The 19,685-nt window shown below is 51.9% G+C and overlaps 1 protein-coding gene across 2 annotated transcripts in view; it reads right to left on the bottom strand.

The window, feature by feature from the left end:
* The window catches only part of PC (pyruvate carboxylase), a 174,285-nt gene extending 155,332 nt beyond the window's left edge, over window positions 1-18,953 (bottom strand). Inside the window, exons 1-2 of one of the 2 annotated variants that reach the window (XM_063317252.1) lie at window positions 18,870-18,953; window positions 2,996-3,097 (exon numbers count right to left, since the gene is read on the bottom strand). The gene's annotated coding sequence lies outside the window, so the exon portion shown is untranslated. Of the gene's footprint in view, window positions 1-2,987; window positions 3,098-18,869 lie in introns of both variants that reach the window. The other variant, XM_063317251.1, reaches the window with a different exon arrangement.
* Window positions 18,954-19,685: the final 732 nt, after the last annotated feature.

Raw genomic sequence — 19,685 nt, 5'->3', positions numbered from 1 at the left:
AATAGTCAATAAAACAGAAACAGATGTTTTTCTGAAACTCCCTGGCCTTTTCCATTATCCATCGGATACTGGCAATTTGGTCCCTAGTTCCTCTGCCTTTTCTAAACCCAGCTTGTACATCTGGCAATTCTCACTCCATGAATTGCTGAAGTCTACCTTGCAGGATCTTGAGCATTACCTTACTGGCATGTGAAATGAGTGCCACTGTTCGATAGTTTGAACATTCTTTAGTGTTTCCCTTTTTGGTATGGGGATATAAGTTGATTTTTTCCAGTCTGATGGCCATTCTTGTGTTTTCCAAATTTGCTGGCATATAGCATGCATTACCTTGACAGCATCATCTTGCAAGATTTTGAACAGTTCAGCTGGGATGCTGTCGTCTCCTGCTGCCTTGTTGTTAGCAATGCTTCTTAAGGCCCATTCAACCTCACTCTTCAGGATGTCTGGTTCTAGCTCACCGACCACACCGTCAAAGCTATCCCCGATATTGTTATCCTTCCTATACAGGTCATCCATATATTCTTGCCACCTTTTCTTGATCTCTTCTTCTTCTGTTAGATCCTTGCCATCTTTGTTTTTGATCATACCCATTTTTGCCTGGAATTTACCTCCAATGTTTCTAATTTTCTGGAAGAGGTCTCTTGTCCTTCCTATTCTATTGTCTTCTTCCACTTCCACGCTCTCCTGTATAGTAGTTTATTAAAGAAGAACTTTGTTGAATGCTTTGCTGCAATTAAGGTACATTAAGTTCATGGTATTCCCCTGATCTATTAAGCTAATAACTCTAGATAAGATTAATCTTTCAAGACTTGTTCATGACAAACTCATGCTGGCTCTTGTGAACTGATGCATTCCTATCCAAGTTTTCACAAATAACCTGTTTAATCATGTGCTGAAGACCTTGTGCAGTATAGGTGTTAGGGTGTGAGGCCTCCTCCTTCCCTTTTTGGAAGACAGGAAGAACGTTTACTCTCCTCCTGAAATCTCACCAGTTCTCTGTAGAGATCTCCCATGCAAGGACTAACCAATCTGAACCTGCTTAGCTTCTGAGCTCAGTTAAACACAGGCAGCCTCAAAATAAATAAATGAAAGGATTGCCTCAGTATTCAACTGAATAACAATAATGGGGCAGCCCCAAAGGAGGAAAACATGAATAAGCTGTGAATGTCGCAAGAAGGGGAAAAAACACACAACCAGGAGGGCATAATTCCTGCAGGGACTTGAAGAACTGGCTTTGCAAGGGACTGGAACCAATTTGCTTAGAGGAAACACGGAACAACTAAAGCGATTTGTCAGCCATCCTCAGAGTTGAACTGAGAGGGTAAGATCCCTCTCCCACCCCAGCTGACCAGGAAACTGGAAAAGGGGGTAGGACTGGCGGGGGAAGTGTTGCCAAACCACACTGAGTGCTCTCTGGCTTGAAAACGAAGTCAGACTGCTGCAAGACGACGCGTTGCACACTGCAGCACCTTCTTCCTCTAGCATTTGCCCACCACAGAAGATCGAGCGGGGTGGGCTCACTCCTGGTCCCTTCTCTCGAGGAGGATTTGGGAAGTGCACCTTTTCAGGACTGCTCCCTCTGGCGAAGAAAGCTGTTTTAATGTCTGGTCTGCTGAGTGTGGCGTTCCTGGTTTCTTGCTTTTTTTTTTCTTTTCCTTTTCCTACTGATTTGCTTTAGGGTTGTCATTATTTATACTGTTATGTTTGTTCTTAACTTGAATTTACAAAAATGGAGAAACGCACACCAGTCAGAATCAGCTACAACTGAAGTGACTAAGCAGCCTTGTAAATCAGATCGGTCGATCAAGAGATAGGTCTGTAAACCAGCCTCTGCCTCTCTTCTCCTGAGGCTTTCTTTCTGAATGAAAAGCAGCCAACGCGTTTTAACACCACCGAGCCACCATCTCCACAAAACCAAAATGCGTTGGGCACCTGCACTGCCTCTGATTTACAGGGGTGCGTCAGACTCAGAGACGCTCCTCCATCCAACATACACCAAGAGGAGATCCAGGGACGGAAGACAACACTTTGGTCAACCGAGAAGCTCATTTAACGCAGATTTGGGGGTAGCCAAAGTCTGTGTCCCAAGTACGTTCCCCACTGAAGGATAAAAATTTAAAATCTAAATCAAGGTGTGTGCCATCCACAAGGAACGCTACTGGGACACTACGGAGTACAGGACCTAAGGAATGCAGGAGGAGAGGGAGGTATTGCTTTTGCGTGTGTACACAACGAATGAAAAAGAGCCACCAACGGATCACGCGCAGCTTAACATCAACCAGGGCTGAGAGACTCCCGCAGCAAAGCGCTCCTGGCAACGGACTGCAGCTTGCCCAAAGTATCCCAGCCACTTTTGCGACGCCTGTTGCCCCTCACTTCTGGCTTATTCCATTTTTCCCAGGAAAGATTCTTCCCCCAGACCTGGTGGCCAGGGATAGGGAGGGGGTGCACAGCTGAGGATGGAGCTAAGGTGAAAGTGCCTCTTTCTGGCCACGACTCCTGATACCCATCCAGTTAACCACCGGTTTGCCCCCCACCCCTGCAGGTTGGCCGACACAATGACTTTAAGGAAATGAAATTAAAACAAGCCGCATTTTCGGGTCAATTCAATCTTACCACTGTTAGTTCAGGCAAGGCACTAACCGGAACCACGGCATGGCTCAGGATGTCATGTGGACACGCCCATGTTGAAAACACGTGTCTCAACATTTGCCGTTTTGGAAGAGAACAAAGTAGCACGTGATGAATGAAGCTGAACTGACCCTTCTCGCTCTCACATCTTCACAGTGCCACCCCTAACATAGGAGCACCTACGAAGCACCCCGTGAACTCTGAGGGTAGGAAGAGAGGCCCTTCTCCACAGGCACCTAGGGGAGCCGTGACACCCTGGCACCAATGACTCCTTGACGCCTGCGATGGCGCTGGCCACTCCCCTCCCCACCCCTGCAATGCCACCAAACCGAAGCGGAGCAGGACCCAAGACACACCTTCTTACCAGGAAACGTTCCTCTTCTCGTACACCGAGTCTAAGGGACTCAGTCCCGGGGTTCTCTGCAGGCAGCAAATGATCTGGTCTCAAAGAAGCAAGGAACGTGACCTGTAGAGGGGGAAAAGGGACAACAGGTTAACCAAGGGACACCTTTGCTCCAAACCCTTTGAAAGGAGCTGCTAATGGCCAAAGTTCTCCCCAGTCAGCAATCGGTAGCCACACTCTCTTCCCCTTGCAGGCAAATCCCACCCACCCCCGCCAAATTCAGCTAAGGACAAGGCAGGAGGTGACCAACAGGAAATTAAGTTTACAGCAGTTTCTCCAGCTTGAGACAAGGGGTCGCTTTGAAGGGCTGACCCTGGTCACAACACACGGCGGGCTCCCTACGTGGAGGACCCACTGCCCCAAGTTGACCTGAAGCAGCATCTCAGAGCAGAGCAGAGGGGCACAACTGATCCTCAAAATTATACAAATTAGCTATGTTTAATTAAGGTAAGTATCTCCAATTAAATTTAAGTTTGAAGTTCTGATCCCACCTCTGGCCCCTTACCCAAAGGCAAGAATCGACCAGAAGAAATTGCATTCTCCTGACTTACAGGATCTCAGGGAATAGGTGTCACTGGCAGACACATGAACTTGATTTATGCCATGACCAGCACTCCACACCAGCCAGGAGAGTTTTTACTTCCAAGTTTCAGCATGATCGTCTTTGCTTTTTTGCCGTGGAAATATGAGCAGTTTCGTCCATCGCAAAAGAGCCTCCACTAACTTTTACTGCTGAACCCTTGTCACTAAAAGCATGGTGGAATGACTGTACGTACAAGCTGTATTCCTTCTTTCAATGTGCTGCCTGAAACAATGGAAAGGCAGCATTTTCTTCATGCTTTCCTGTTGAAGGACATGATTTAAGAAAGAGCGAAGGCAAAAAAAATGGTTGCATAGATGGTGTCAACAACATAACGGAGTGCGTTTCTGAGACGGCGGCTCCTAGCAAGAGGTGGGGTTAATCTCACAACCGCTGGGGAAAATGTGTTTGGAAGCCTCCTTGTGGGCCTGATCCAGTCGGGGGGGTGGGGGGAGAGAAACAGCATGATGTCGAGCACTGGACTGGGACTGGATGAGGCACCCAATACAAGCACATAAACACAAGACTAGCACAAGTGAGAGTGGGGGAGGGAAGAGAGGCAGGTTGGGGGGCCCCTGCCGTCAGTGGGAGAGGCCGGTGAAGGGGGCACAGTGGATGGGGGGTGCTGGTTAGGGTTCCAATGGAGCTGAGAGAGGGAGCTGAAGTGCCAGGCAGCCCGCCACCACCCCGTGGTTGATGGGGTGTGCTTGCTGATGTATGACTGGACTGAGGGACCCCTTATCGTGGAAACCGGAGGTCCAGGACTGGGGGGAAACGGACGCTCTGGGGAATTTCAGGCGGGTCATACTATTCAGGTGGTGACGGGCAGGGGATGTTACGACGGGAGTCAGAGGGCGGGCCATCTCGGGGAAGACACCCCCGGGCCCTGGACTGCAGACCCACAGAGGCCCTGGCTTTCGGCTGCTGCTTCTTAATGCCAGGGCAGTTAACAACAAGAAGGGGTGGCTGTTGTCATCTGGGAATCTCTGGTGGCCTTCGGGGGCATGACTGCCCAAGCGGCCAGTTGTAAGACCCTGTTCCTGAAGTTGGGCTCCCAAGAACAGTTGGGAGTGTTGCTGCTATACCAGCCTCCCCGCTGTGTAGCAACCTCCCTTCCTGAGCTGCTGGAGGCCGTCTCAGGGTTGGCAGGGGAGCTCCCCAGGCTTATGGTTCTGGGGGACTTCAACCTGCCATCCCTGGGGTGTGCTTTGGAGGTGGCTCGGGAGTTCATGGCTACCATAGCAGCCATGGGCCTGTCCCAGATAATTCGGGACCCAACTCGAGACAGGGGCCTCACCCCGGACTTGGTTTTCTTGGTGGAGCAGTGGCACTGTGATCTGAAAGGGGAGTTAAATCTGTCCCCTCTGTCATGGTCAGATCACGCCCTGGTGGCCCTGAGATTCTCCTATGCTGCCGCCCTCCACAGGGAGGCAGGACCCATTCAGTTGGTCCACCCCCGGTGACTGATGGACCCAGTGAGGTTTCAGAGGGAGCTGGGGGTTATACCCAAGGATCTGCTGCACAGTCCAGCAGAGGCCCTGGCCGCTGCCTGGAATAAGGAGGCAGCTAGAGCCTTGGACAGGATCACGCCTGTGCGGCCTCTCTTGCCTCACCCAACCCAACAATCCCCGTGGTATATGGAGGAGCTGAGGGCCCTGAGGAGGATTAAGAGACATCTAGAGAGCCACGGAAGACGACGAGGACCGAACCCAACCGAGCACGAGCTAAAGCCACTATTAAGGCCTATCCTGTGGCGGTAAGAGTGGTGAAACTTCAATATTTCTCCACTTACTGCATCTGCAGAATGTCGCCCAGCAGCCCTGTTTAAAATCACTCAATCCCTTTTGGGAAAGGTGGACCCAGTGACCCACCTGCAGGGCCATGCAGAGGAGTTTTCTGGTCATCTGGAGGATAAAATCACTCAGATCCATTCCAAGTTGGATTCCAGACACAAGGCATGGCCTGTGTAGATGCCTGGGGAATGTACTTAACTTGTTACCTGGGAACAGTTTGATCCTGTTAGGCCTGAGGAAGAAGACAGGGTCCTCCAGACTGTAAATGCCGCCACCTGTCAATTAAATCCATGCCCCTCCTGGCTGGTGAAGGCAACTAGGGAGGTGATATGTGGGTGGGTCCAGGAGGTGGTGAATTAATCCTTGGGGGAGGGAGTGTTTCTGGCTGCCTTTAAAGAGGCGCTGGTGCACCCCCTCCTCAGGAAACCGTCACTGGATCCCATCATACTGAACAATTTTTGTCCAGTCTCCCACCTCCCTTTTTAAGGAAGGTGGTTGAGAAAGTGGTGGCATTGCAGGTCCAGAGGATTCTGGAAGAAAAGGATTATCTGGACCCTTTTCAGTCAGGTTTCAGGCCCAGATATGGGATGGAAACAGCCTTGGTCACACTTATGGACGACCTCTGGCAAGAATGGGATGGGGCAGTGCATCCAACCTGGCTCTTCTTGACCTCTCAGCAGCGTTCGATACCATCAACCATGGAATCCTTTGGAGTCAGCTTAGGGAGTTGGGGGTGGGTGGTGTAGTTCTGTGCTGGTTCCCCTCCTTCCTACCCAATCGGTGGTGATAGGGAGTGAGAGATCCAGCCATGGCCCCTCCTCTATGGGGCGCTGCAGGGTTCAGTTCTCTCCGCTCCTTTTTAACATCTACGTGAAACCACTGGGTGAGATCATCCGCCACCACAGGAGGAGGAATCATCAGTATGCGGATGATACCTAATTATACATCTCCATCCCGAGTGACATAAATGATGCTGTTGCCACCCTTTTGGGGCACCAGGGACTGGTTTCGCAGAAGACAATTTTTCCATGGACAGGGGGGTGGGGGGGTGGTTTCTGGATGATTCAAGTGCTTCCTCTTTTTCCCAACCTTTTATTCTTTTTTCTTCGCACCATTTGGAGATAGCAGCCAATGGGCTTGCTTTCTCTGACAGGAGGCGGAGTTCAGGTGGTAAGGTGAGCAATGGGGAGCAGCTGTAAACATGCAGGCTGTAAATTTGCTTGCTCGCCAACTGCTCACCTCCTGCTGTGCAGCCCGGTTCCTAACAGGCCACGGACTGGGACCGGTCCACAGCCTGGGGATTGGGGACCCCTGATTTAAGTGATGCTGTGACCACTCTTTCTCAGTACCTGGGGGCTGTGGGGGTCTGGATGGGGAACAACAGGCTTCAGCTGAACACTGCTAAGATGGAGTGGCTCTGGGTTAATGGCTCCCCTGAATCTGGGAGTTTACCATCTTTGGATCTGGATGGGGTGGCACTGCCACAGACAGACCCAGTGCGGAATCGGGGGTCCTCCTGGACTCACAACTCCTGCTTGAGGAGCAGGTGGCAGTCAGGGCCAGGAGGACCTTTGCTCAACTTGGTGTTGTATGCCATTTACGCCCCTTCCTGGATCAGGAAGCCCTCCAGTCAGTCACTCATGCCCTGGTCATCTCCTGATTAGACTACTGCAATGCACTCTACATGGGGCTACCCTTGAAGAGTATCTGGAAGCTACTGCTGGTTCAAAATGTGGCCACACAAGCAATTTTGGGTGCCCCAAGGATGGCACATGTAACATCCTTGCTGCAGGAGCTGCATTGTATGCCAGTTTGCTTCCAGGTCCAATTCAAGGTGTTGGTTATTACCTTTAAAGCCCTACATGGCATGGGTCCAGGTTACCTGAGGGACTGTCTCAGTGCCATTACATCGACCTGTCCCACCTGGTCAGGCAGAGAAGACATGTTGCAGACCCCGTCCATGAAAGAATGTCGATTGGCGGGGCCCAGGAAGAGAGTCTTCTCTGCCCCCGCCCTATGGAACACTCTTCCCCCAGAGGTGAGGCGGGCCCCCACTCTCCCGGCCTTCCGGAAAGGGGTGAAGACCTGGCTCTGCCATCTCGCTTGGGGTGGGAGGGGGTAACCAACCCTGGGCATGGTTAGTACCCTGAAGATGCTCCCATACATTAATTTAAGAACTTTTTACCATCTATTCCCTTGGTATATATTATTTAAGATTGTTTTTATTGCATTGTTTTTATTGCATTGTTCTATTGTTTTATTGTATTTTAACTGGTGTTTTATTCTTGCTTTATTGTAAAGTCACTCTGAGTGAGGTGGGCGATGACTAAATTTGAAGTGTAAATAAGTAAATAAAGTTATGTGACCCAAGGATTCCAGTGTCTGGAAGAACTCAAAGTCTGAACGCAGGAACAAGAACGTGATTTAGGAGCCCTTCCTGAGGGCAGGGTCAGAGAGCTCTAACTTATCCAGAAAGGCCTGAAAAGTCAAGGAAGCCCAGGCATCCGTAGAGATCCAGGAATCTGAGCGTGTGGGTTTGCCCAAGAGCACTGGGTAAGAACACCAAGAAGAGGAAACAACGAAGACTTGATCACAAGGATATCATAAGCCCTCAAACTGGGCAGAAGGTCTGGACCAGTTTACAGCACTTCCAGACAGGAGAGACATAGTAACAACAGGAAACTTCACGCCAGAAACGTCTTTTTGGAATTGGGAATCTAACCCTAACAATCAAATAAATCAATAAACTACCCAGACTTCTTTTGGAAAATCAACCAGCCAGGTCTGCAAAGTTGCAAGCGCTCCTCACTGGTCTGGCTGACCATCCCTTTCTCCAAACGATCTGACCTAAGCATCAGGGACAAGCTGGCTGGCGAGGAAAAGGAAGAGGGAGCCTTGGAAGGAGCCGAACTGGAGCATCAGGACAGCTGGCTTCAACACGTCTCAGGCACACCGCGTGGACAGAAATCCTCAGGTCAACCGCAGGATGTCACGTTCACTGATTCAGTGTAGTTCATACATCGTAACATTTCACATGCCGTGGCGCTGATGCGCGTTTCTGTTTGGGAGGGAGCTGCTGTGAGACCTTGTGCCAAGCTCTGTATGTGAATTCATTACAATGGAATGTGTTTGGGTTGTGTTCTCTGCTCAAGGCCTTTTCCCGCAGACCATAAGAAGCCGTTAGGAGCACCTTGGATTGTGAGCCTGGGAAGATTCTACGTGGGGAGGGATCTCGTTTGCACCGAGGGTTTTTAGTTTGAATTTGGCGCTCTTTCATCATTCTCAGCTTTCTCTGTGATCCTGCATACTGTTCTTTAATAAATCAGATATCTCTGAATTCCTACTTATGAGTCTGATGGTGTTTTAGAATAGGCAACCATTACAAAGGAGAGCTGGAAGTTCTCAATGGTACGACGCTGGAAGAACTGGCAAGAGTTCAACAAGGACGTGTACAGAAATGGGAGACGGGTGCAATTACTAAGAGATGCACCAGCACGTACTACAAGCTGCGGAAAGTAAATCCAAAAGACTAAAACACGAAAGGAACCTGGGCTCAGAAGGAAGCCTAAGGCAACAACAAAGGGTGATTTGGGGGGACAGGGTTGGTCTATATCAGTAGTAACAGAAAGAAAAAGGAAGGGGCAGGACGGTGATTCTGAATCTGCAGACAGCCAGTATCAAGATTCAGGGCCAAACCCAGTCAAGCTGAACCGAGGGGAGTGCTCAGCACCCAGCAGATCAGAAGCTCACCCTGCAGACCAATAAGGTGGACCTCTCTCCAGCCACACAGGAGAAAGTGGCCAAAAGAAGTGCTCCTGGTGACGGCCAGAGGCCTGCTGGCACCTGAGTCTCCTGCAGGACTCCCCTGGGGCACAGCGTTGTCATGCTCCAACAAACGCCGGTGGCAGCAGCAGCTCTCTGTGTGTGAAACGGGGCTCCGGACCAAGAGAGCCTCATCATGATTTCTTCCTAGGCACCACGCAAGAGGCTGAGAAGTGGCTACAGCGCTGAGGTGGGGACACTGAGATGACAAACAAGTTTTCTCCTGGAGCATCATCTCTCCAAAAGCAAAACTTCCTCCCAGAAACGGGTCTTTATTCTCAACACGTAGCAGCAGCCAAAAGAGAAGACCTGGACCAGGCCAGGATTTGCCAACATTCTGCATGCCACATAAATATCATTCAGAAAGCAAGCCAGGAAAGAACCCTGCTACCTGTCATGTTCGCTGTTTCAACGTATCTTAAACATCGTAACGTTTCCCATGCCGTGGCGCTGATGCGTGTTTCTGTTTGGGAGGGAGCTGCTGTGATGCCTTGTACCAAGCTCTGTTTGTGGAATCAGGGGAATGGAATGTGTTTGGGTTATCTTGCCTGTTCAAGGACTTTTCCCGCAGACCATCAGGAACTGTTAGGAGCACCTGTGGATATGGACTCAAGAAGATTCAAAGGGGGAGGGATTTCGTTTTCATCGAGGTTCTTAGTTTGAATTTGCCTGCGCTTTTAGTATTCTCAGCTTTCTTTGTGATCCTGCATGCTGTTCTTTATTAAATCAGGTATCCTTGAACTTTTGCCTGTGAGCCTGATACTTTAGAACAGGCAATCATTACACTACCAAACAAAGGCAGGCAGTGAGGGGGAAATGGGGAGACACCCACGGCCTGAATCAGTTCCCTGGGAAACATGGCCTCTGCTCAGCCAAAGCAGCTCGAAAAGGAAATTGATAACTGGAGCCCAGATTGCTTCTCCAACCACACAAACCAAGTGCCTGCCCAGCGCCAAGGCAAGCCCGCGTGAAAATGGCCAAGGTCCGCTGTCCCCACTCAGGTAAACAGTGGGTAAAACCTGCCACTCATCCGCTGACAGGTCTGTCTCCACCCTGCAAACATCCCCAAGTTGTTGCTGGCCATCCTGCTATTCTTCCCCAATTCCAACTGCCTGGTTGGTTACAACAACATTGCCTGCAACAGAGCCAAAGCCCCACGAGGACCGAGCTCCACAGCGGATGATGGAAGCTGGGCTCCCAGGGCCCCCCATTCGCCGGCACTTGTGTGATTAAGCGACGCCTGGCCAGCTGAGCAGGGTTGAGGGCAAGGCAGGCTCTGCACTGAGCAAAACCAGGTACGTTGCAAGGGACGGTCAGTAAGTGGAGAACACAAGCCAGCAAGGAGAGACCCATGCAGGCCACGGGGCCCCGTATTGGCCCCTGGCGATCCAGGGGGTATCTTGAGCACAGCAGGGGCAGAAAACCATCAGCGACCGCTGGCCACAGCAGGGCCAAATGTGCAAGAGCAATCCCAAAATCCACAGTCAGGAAGTAATTTTACTGCGAATAAGACTTAGTTCCACAATTTCTAGATCTTTGAATCAGCAATTTTTTAAAAAAATAGCATGAGGGAAGGCAAGAAAGCATGCCTGAGTCAAGGCTGATCTCCTAAGAGCTAAAACAACGCAAAGCCTGCAGCTCTGAGAGCCACGCTCCCAGCTTGAGACAGTTCCTGCAGATTTCAGAAACACCCACAGACAATTCCAATACTCAGTGGCACAATGCTTGCTGCTACTTGGGTTTGACTCCACACACCAGCTCCTTAATGAACAAAGGAAGAGAAAAGGGGCAGGTTTCAGAACAGGCCAAGTGGAGACTCTCAGATAAAACAAAAGGCAAAATGCCCCTTTCTCTGAACCTGGAGAGTCCAAAACTGCTTTCCTCTCAACCCCGTTTCTTCCCTCTTCTTGAAAACTTGCCCCCAAATTGATTCAGATTTCTTGCACTGAACAAAGATACTGCATGACCTCAATTTCAGAACTTCTCTCTATGAATCAATACAGTTTCTTTTGCTTTCGTCTATGGTCAAACATCCCAGGTTCAGAGCTTGTTGTGCTGGTCAGTGGCTTCAGTTCCCCCCCTTGCCGCCGCCGCCAGCCCAGGACCACCTGCAGTTCAGCAACTGCACTTGCCATGATCGGAGGGGGTGGGCTCCCCTTCAGCCTGGGATGGCTCAATTTGGGATCCTGCCAGCAGGTTGGCCTGGGGGCTTCAGTGGCTCCTTTCAATTCTAGGAGTCTGTAAATGTTAGTCCTGGAACCCCAGAAGAGACAATCAGACACAGAAGCTCTGTCAAGAACAATGGGCACCCAGCAGGCATCACCACGCGGACCCGGCTGGGCTTGGGAAACTCAGCAGGATTGGGCAGGTTCGTCCTTAGACAGGAGACTGCCAGAACACCAAAGCTGAAGCACAGACTAGAGGACAGCAAGGGCAGGTGGACCTGACCACATTGCTCACCTGGAGACAAGCCTGACTTGAAGGAGACGCTGCGTGATTGGGGGGACCAGCACTACTCTCTGCTTTCTACCGCAAGCAAGCGCTTGTCTTTGGTTTTCTGGATCAGCCGAATGGAGTCCCCTCCCCTTTCCCTTTTGTCCAAGCGCAGGGCTCTAATCTTAGGCAACGGCCACGCGCACACACACCATGTTCCCTCTTATCAGCAAAGGCATACAAAGGCTCCTCTCCACACTCAGCTTTAATTTCAATATAACCTTCTCTTCTCTTTTCCCCACTTGCAAGGTCCCAATTATCAGCTGCACAGCCAAATCAAAGATGTAACTCCCTGTGCCCTTCTTTTCCTTGACTGGACTGCACCACTTTAGAAGACAGGTGTGTTTATAGAACAACGTGCTGCCATTTAACAAAAAGAAAAAAGATTTCCTTGTTTATGCACATATTTACTTAGAAAATGGAGCGCCTGTCTGTCCAGCATAGGAGGCTCACAAATTTTATGTTTATTTATTTTATTTTCTATCCTGCCTTTATTATTTTTATAAATCACTCAAGGCAGCAAACATACCTAATACTCCTTTCTCCTCCTATTTTCCCCTCAACAACAACCAACAACAAATGGTACAAAATGTCCAACAAAACAACAAATGGTATAAAATGTCCGCAAAAAAGAAAAGTAAATAATGCTACCCACCTACCCACCAGCAGAAGGGATGGGGAGGCAGAAGCAGCTACATGACTCCAGGTCCTACCAACATTACTCAGCCCACAGAAGGAACCCCAACGGGGGCAACCAACTGGGAAAAACCAGCCAGGAGGCTGTCCTTCAGATGAACAACTGAGCGAGCGAGAAGTGTGCCTATAAGGGGTATACAGTACTTTATTCATACAATTTAGAGGCCGTCCAACATCCAAGGACTGCAGGTAGTTAATTAATTAAAAAGTGGGGGGGAGCAAAATTGCCCTGGAAAACTGTACAGCTCCTGGGACAACTCCCCAGAGCCCCATTCTGGGCCAGGCTCCTCAGAAGCCCCCTCCCCATTTTAACCACATGGAGGGCTGCACCCCACAGCCAAGCCAGGTCTTCCTGGGAGGGTTGTAGCTGCCCCCAGAGCAGCACTGGATCCAGAGCTCCTCCCAGATGATGGGTGTGGGAGTTGCTCCCCTCTAGGGAAGCCACCCCACTGCAAGCATCCTGAGCTCTTGGCCCCATTCAGAGTCAGGGGACGTCCCTGCAGTCCAGCCCAGCGTTCATCCTGATCACAGCTGCCAGTGATCTCCCTGGAATAAAATGGGAAGAAGACACTGCATCTCACTGGCATCCAAATTCCCAACAAAAGCTCCCAACACTTTCATAAGTTAGGCAACTAACTTGAAAAAATAACTGATCCCTGAGTACATGCCACAGGCAAAAGGCAGGCTGTCCAACAAGACTTTGCCCATGTTCCCCTCCACGAGTGACCATCCAGGACCAATCGCCAGCACCTCCAAAGCCGTGACTTTCCTTGATGGTGATGCAAAGACAGACCGTGGACTGTCACCCAAGATGACCAGCAACGACACACCGCCCAGTCCAGCTCAGATCTGACCGCATCCCATCCATATCCCAGCAATCCAATCTAGTTCCGACCCAGAACTAAGCCTGAATGGAGAGAAACGGATGAGAAAAATGAATAAAATAAATCAGTATTAAATGCTGTCCTTCAAATTAACAATTTTCCTACAAAGACCTTTTAAAATCACAAATAATTTAACTTCAGAACGGTTGTTAACAATACAAACAACAAATCTGTTCTCATCCCCTCTTGCTGAAGCTCACAAAAGGTTCTGTTCTTTAATAAAAGTTGTGAGTCAGAAAAGGGGCTCCTGATTTTTGCCTACTACAGACAGCCCTCTAACATGGCTCTCCTCCTGCAGCTGCTCCTCAGAAACCTCAGGATCACCAGCCTGCTGCCCTCTGCCCCAGCAGCACGTAGCAAAGCCTCCTGCAGCCGCGGGGCAGGCCTGGGTCAAGTATCTCCACATTCCTGGGCAGCAGGAACTGAAGGGCTGTTTTTTGAGCTGCACAGCAATGCAAGAAGAGCCTCAGCATGCCAGTCAGGAACTTCTCAAAAACAAGGTCCTGGAAGCTCTTGAGCTCCTGAAGGAAAGGCAGGATATAAATCACATTAGTCCACTAGTGACTGATTAAGTAATACTGAGCACCGTTCTAGTGAAAAAAGCGGGGGGGGGGGGGTAAGAAACTGTCCTAACAGTCAGGAATCACGCTGAGACGAGGAGGAGGTCTCTAGTGTTTATTACTGCTAGACAAGACAGAATCCTAACAAACTGAAGAAGCGTGGGAAAACCCAGACAGATAAACCCCAAAAGTCAAGGCAGGTCTGATCTGTGTCTCTTTGAATGGCTGCTTAATTCCTCAGTACTACGCATGCGTTTTCCCCCCTGGATAGGGGCCCCCTCCTGCTCGCCATCAGTACTCATGACAGAAACCACTGTGGAGGCCCTGGAATCTTCAACTGAGCTGAGTCAAAAGGGAAATTATTTAGGAAAGCCCTTAGGACCTGGCTCTTCCCCCAGGCATTAGGGGTGGGGTGAGGGGGAATCCCCCCCACCCCCGGGGTTGTTTTTTTGTGTGCTTGGCTGCTACTTTACACCTTGGTTGGTTTTGGGGCGGGGGGGTTAGTTTATGTCTAAGGTAAAGGTAAAGGTTTCCCTTGACATTAAGTCCAGTCGTGTCCGACTCTAGGGGGTGGTGCTCATCTCCGTCTCAAAGCTGAAGAGCCGGCGTTTGTCCATAGACACTTCCCTGGTCATGTGGCTGGCGTGACTACACGGAATGCCGTTACCTGCCCGCCGAAGTGGTACCTATTAATCTACTCACATTGGCATGTTTTTGAACTGCTAGGTTGGCAGGAGCTGGGACTAGCAACGGGAGCTCACCCCGTCACGCGAATTCGAACCGCTGGCCTTCCAATCGGCAAGCTCAGCAGCTCAGTCTATGCCACCCAAAATCACACTGTCTGATTTGGGCAGAGTGAGAGAGAGAGAGAGAGAGAGGGAGGGAGGGAGGGAGGGAGGGAGGAGCAAGCACAGCAGGAACTTAGACTCACAAGAGAAGCTAAAAGCAACAAAAAGCAGCCTTGGGGGCTACCTCGAAGTACAGGGAAGAAAGGGAAGGGCTTGGACCACCCCAGAAGGAGCTGGGGAGAGGGCAGAGCTCCTCACTGCCCACCTCGCTTCAGCTTTCCCCCCAGAAGGGAACAAAGGGTTGGGGTTCACAAGGGGAGGGAGGGGCAAGGAGCAGCTGGCTGCCTCGACCGGGATTCCGCCCCCAGGGCCGAGGGTGCTCTATGGCCACTGCAGCAGCAGAAGGGCAAGGGTGGCTCCCACGCCCCAAGAGAGGGAAAAAGAGGATGCCGTTAGCTACAAGCCAGATGTGGGCCTGACAGCAAATTTATTTCCATCCTCTCAAGAGCCAGTGTGGCTACCCCACCTTTGGGAGATTAAGGGAGCTGCCTGTCAGTCGGGGATCACCATCGGAGGTCACTGGGGTTCAGCACAGTAACATGTGCAGATCAGCCTCCTGATCAGGAATGAAACCCTGGAGGGCCCTTGGGTGGGGTGCTGAGCTGGTTTCGGTTTTTGTTTTCTTGGAGAACAAAAACAAGGAGAGGCCCAGAGAAGCAACAGAAAGATGGAGCAGTTTGTGAGCCTCACGCGGCATACGCAACCGATTACTGCCACGGTTGTAGACAGATCCAGTTCCAAGGGTTTCCTGTATCATTTTCTCCTGGCTAACAAAACTACATTGCTGGGAAACGGATTTTCCGTAGGGCACAAAGAGCCAAGCCAGGTCCAGCTTTCTGTTTCCGGTAATGGCTTGCCAGAGATGACAACAGTTCCTTCTTCCCACTTGTCCTCCAGAAACTGCTGTCCGATTGCTCCCTTGAACCACCCGCTGTCAGATTAGCAACCATTCATGGACCGGCCCCTTCAGTCAGGCCCTCCAGTTCAGGCAATTCAAATGCAGCTGCTTTTTCTAGGATCCCAAGCCAGCTACAGACTGCTCTTCCTTGCAAGCAAATTAAGGGCCATCACTGAGTGGTGCAGAGGAATTCAGAATATGCCTCCGCCCTGCACCGTCCTGTGGCCAGCCCAAATCTACCTCACACGTCCCCAAAGGGGTCCAAATCTGGGACAACCACGCTCCACTTCTCCAGCCATTTGCCTTCCTCATCCGCATCTCAGTTCAGGACTGGGCTAAAGCACCCCCAGACCTCCTCCTTCAAACATCCTTCAGTCAACCAAGCTGAACTTTGACCTCTGCCTAAAACAATGCCGAATTGTGGTGCCGCTTCCCCCAAGATCCCCTGCATGCGCATGCACACCCAAATCTTGTTCCAACAAGCATCACATGCTCCTTTTCAAAGTCGTCTTGTTTCAAAAACCAGGGCCTAAACCCTGGCAAGCGACCAAGTAGCTGGCAGCAGGAGGCTGAGGGAGGGGGGTGCCAGCCGAGGACTCCCAAGTGAGGCCCGGGGGAGGTTTGCAGAAAAGTTGTCCTTTGAGAGAGAGCGGGGGTGGGGGGAACCCACACCTCTTGGCTGGCTGTGGGGCCTCAGATTCTCACAAAAGGGTAAAAACTCTCCCATGGCAGACCCTCCTTATGCTGAGTCCCTGGCAAAGGTCCCTCCTTCTTGATCAGCCGTCAAGAATAGAGGCCAAGAGTGAACATTAACACTTCACAGCAATGGACGGCCTGGTGCCAGAGTCACCCAGGAGACCGTCGCAGTCTCCATCTCAAAATAAGGAAGGGCTTCCTCCGATGGGCATCGTGAAAGGTCAAAACCAGTTTCTTCAACAGCAGTTATGAGAAATGTAGGTAGCTGCCCACCTCCTCCTTGAATGGAAATCACATGGTGGTGGGCATACAGCTAGCAAAGAGGGAAAACACACGAAGAAGCCTGTAAGATTATTTGGAGGGATCCTCCTCGAGAAGCAGAACAGCAGCATCCTGTTACTTTATACAGAAGGCGCACCCCAGCCCATGCGATCTCGTCTCTCAGGTGCACCCTCACACAATCCTGCCAGGGCAAGGTCAGGGAGGCTGTGTTTTTCTTCCTTTATTCCTCAGCCTGTTGAGCAACCCAGCACGGAGGAAGCAGCTGCCTTGCCCCGGGCTGCACACAACCTCCTGAACATTTGGAGGGAATCCAAACTCATCTGCACTCGCACCCCACATTGTCCTGGAAGCATCGTTTTCTCACCAGCTTTGGCTTGGAGGCCAGGAAGGTAAGGCGCTTTCCCAAAGCCTCACCAGCAGGCTTCATGCAGAGACTTGAGGGAGCCATGAATTTGCTAGGGAGGCTGGGAGGAGGCCTTGCACCACAATGCCTTTTCGCCAGGCACAACCAGGTGCAAGCTGACAAAAACAATCCCGTCTCTGCTCCAACCACAGAAGAAGTAGGACTTGCAACTTCTGGTCAACACAACACTGCACCCAAAAGCCATCATCCTAGTTACAGGAGTTGCAAGTAAAAGAGGATCTGAAATAGCAGGAAAATTAGGCCTTGCTGTTTGAAAGAAGGCAAGAAGCAGGCTAATAAAAATCTATCATGGAAATCCAACATTTATTGCAAATACCTTCTTCCAACAACCTAAAAGAAGATTCTATACTAGGATATCAACAGATGGATGACATCAAAATCTACTCCACAACAAACATGGAGAAACCAGCTGAATTATTTCAAATCTTACAAGATAAGGCATTTAAAGTGATACATGGATTTGTTAGCAGGAAATATCAATCTATAATCCCTCATCAAAAAAGTGTAGCACTAAAGAATGGCCAGAACCACCAAACAGCTCCACACAGCACATGCTAGCAAAATAATGTTCATTTGCAGTTCAGACTGCAACAACGCGTGGATGAAAATTGCCAGATGTATCAGCTGGATTCAGAAGAGGCAGAAGCACCTGAGATCACAGTGCTGACATCCAGTGGACAGTGGAAAAGGGAGTTCCAAAAAGATCTACTTTGGCTTTACAGAGACTTTTGACTGTTTGAACTACAACACGTTGAGAATAGTCCTTGAAACACCGGTGCACTGGGCCGCCTCATCTGCCCACTTAAAGTAATTGCAAAAGGAGAGGGTCATAGTTATGTACTATCCCCCTATTTACTTATTTATTTAGCATATATGCAGAGTATATCACAGGCAATGCTGGTTTAGAAGAAATAGAAATCGGAACTAAAATTGCTGGGAGAAAGATCAACAGCCTGAGGTGTGCTGATGATCCCAAAGAATTAATTCGGCCTCCCTTTCGCCCCTTTCCCTCTACCGACCCGAATGCTTCCCTGGCTGGTGTTGTGTTCAGGTCGGCTTTTAAAAGCTCGTCCTTTCTTGTGCCCGGCTCCAAGTTCTTTTTTCGCACGGTCCTGCCAACGTGCATGCGGGCTCCCTTCCTCTTGGCCAGGAGATGCTCCCCGTGCTCGGAGGGAGCCTTCTCGGCGTTTTCAGCCCGGCCTCTTCCCAGCCGCCGGCCGAGCCCTGCCCGCAGGCCCCTGCCCGCAAGAGAGACTGCGGGGAAGCGGCGAGCAGAGCCGGGAGCGCCAGGCGAGGGAGGGAGGGAGGCGGGCAGGGCAGGGGCTCCGAGGCGGGGGGGCCGGCCGGCCGCCCTCCCCTCCCGCCCAGTGGCCAGGCTGTGCCTCTCGGGGGAGCGAGCCGCGGAGCAGGCCAGGCCACCCGAGCCAGCCGCGGGTCGCCGCCTCCTTCCCTGGTCCCAAGCTGCGCAGCCCCCACCCGCGGCGGCCGCCGAGCCCCACGCGGGGGCCGGGCGGGGCGCGCCCTCGGCCGCGGAGCCGCCCCTCACCTCACTAACCTGCCGGCCGCGCGGGTTCGGGCAGGCCACGGGCCCGCCAGCCGAGGGCCTTCCTCCTGAGGCCGGGCCGCGCGGCGCCCTCAGCCGACACGCGTCCCGGGTCTCCCCAGCGAGGGGGCAGCCGGCGGCCGGCCCGCGCGGGGCGGGGGGAACGGGCTTTCCGGGACGCGCGGACCGAGCAAGGCGAGAGACCTCATGGAGGAACCGCGGGGCGGGGAGATCGCGCGCGACGCTTCGGCCAGCCACGGTGATGTCACCGCGGCGCTCGCGCTGCGTCACCCCCAGTCCCGCTCGCGCTCCTCACCTCGGCGCCGCTCGCTCGGTGCTCCTGCCCGCTCGGCGCCGCCGCCCCCACCAGCTCCGCTTCCTCGGCCGGCGCCCGCAGCCCGACCCGCTCGCTCGCGATTGGCTATCCCCGCGACCCACCGAGCTTGCACTGGCCGCCGCCGAGGCCGCCCCTTTCCTTTCCTCCGTGGCCACGCCCCCTCCCCTCCGCCTCCCTCCTGTCAGTCACCCACAGTTTCAAGCCTGGCGCCTTCGAGCCAATTGTTCCGCCCCCCTTTCGGAGTCGCGTCTTCTCACCGGCTGCCTGCCTCGCCTGGCCTTGTCCCTACTGGCTCCTCTTTACGCCTTGTCCCCTACTGGCTCCTCTTGTCTCTTTACAGACAGAGCTCTCTGGCCGCAGTTATCCCCGCCTCCTTGCTTCTATTGGCTCGTTTCCCAGGGGTTGGTTTATCCCGCCCCACGCTGAAGGGAGGGGCGAGCGAGGGAGAAAAGCGCCCCCACGCCTGTCCTGGCCTCTGATTGGCTGCTGGTGGGAGGGGCGTTCCCTTCAAGGCACCTGCACGTGGCGGCAGCTCCTCGTCGTCGCCACCGCCGTTTTCCTGCTGTTGCGAAATTGGCCCCGGGGCGCTTGGATCTCCCGCCCTGTTAACCATTTCAGTGGAAGCTTTCCCTGCGGGCGGGGAGGCGGCGCCCCCGAGCCGATCTTGGCTGATCTTGAAAAACTAAGCGCGGTTCATTTCCTTTGTTATTGTTTATTCATTTAGTCGCTTCCGACTCTTCTTGACTTCATGGACCAGCCCACGCCAGAGCTTCCTGTCGGTCGTCAACACCCCCA

Source organism: Candoia aspera, chromosome 17 (genome assembly GCF_035149785.1).
Source record: "Candoia aspera isolate rCanAsp1 chromosome 17, rCanAsp1.hap2, whole genome shotgun sequence".
NCBI lineage: Eukaryota > Metazoa > Chordata > Lepidosauria > Squamata > Boidae > Candoia > Candoia aspera.
Note: the sequence above shows the minus strand (reverse complement) of the source record. Positions and strands in the feature narration are given on the sequence as shown.